The following is a 559-nucleotide window of genomic DNA, read 5'->3' as shown; positions in this document are numbered from 1 at the left end:
TTGGTTCTAGATCATATGCCACCTCCTGAAGTGGATGAAGATCGATCAGTTCTTTTTGGTACAGTGACTCTGTGTATTCCTTCCATCTTCTTTGGATGTTCCCTGCATCATTCAATAGTTTGCCCTTAGAATCTTTCAATATTGCAACTCGAGGCTTACATTTTTTCCTCAATTCTTTCAGCGTGAGAAATGCTGAGCATGTTCTTCCCTTTTGGTTTTCTAACTCAAGGTCTCTGCACATTTCATTACAGTAATTACCTCTGTCTTCTCGAGGTGCTCTTTGAAATCTTTGGTTCAATTCTTTTATCTTGTCATTTCTACCATTTGCTTTAGCTACTCTCCACTCAAGGGCAAGTTTCAGGGTCTCTTCTGTCATCCATTTTGGTCTTCTCTTCTTTTGTTGTCTTTTTTGTGACCTCTTGCTTTCTTCATGGATGATGCTCTTGATGTCATCCCAAAATTCCTCTGGTTTTTGGTCACTGGTGTTCAATGCATCAAATCTATTCTTTAGATGGTCTCTAAATTCAGGAGGGATATATTCTAGATCATATTTTGGCTC

At 38.8% G+C, this 559-nt stretch overlaps 1 protein-coding gene across 1 annotated transcript in view; it reads right to left on the bottom strand.

Annotated features, from left to right (window-relative positions):
- UACA (uveal autoantigen with coiled-coil domains and ankyrin repeats) overlaps nt 1–559 on the bottom strand; it is a 132,755-nt gene that overhangs the window by 21,442 nt on the left and 110,754 nt on the right. The gene's annotated exons all lie outside the window — the stretch shown is intronic.

Source organism: Orycteropus afer, unplaced genomic scaffold (genome assembly GCF_000298275.1).
Source record: "Orycteropus afer afer isolate SDZICR_OR568_19922 unplaced genomic scaffold, OryAfe1.0 scaffold00015, whole genome shotgun sequence".
Lineage (NCBI taxonomy): Eukaryota > Metazoa > Chordata > Mammalia > Tubulidentata > Orycteropodidae > Orycteropus > Orycteropus afer.
Note: the sequence above shows the minus strand (reverse complement) of the source record. Positions and strands in the feature narration are given on the sequence as shown.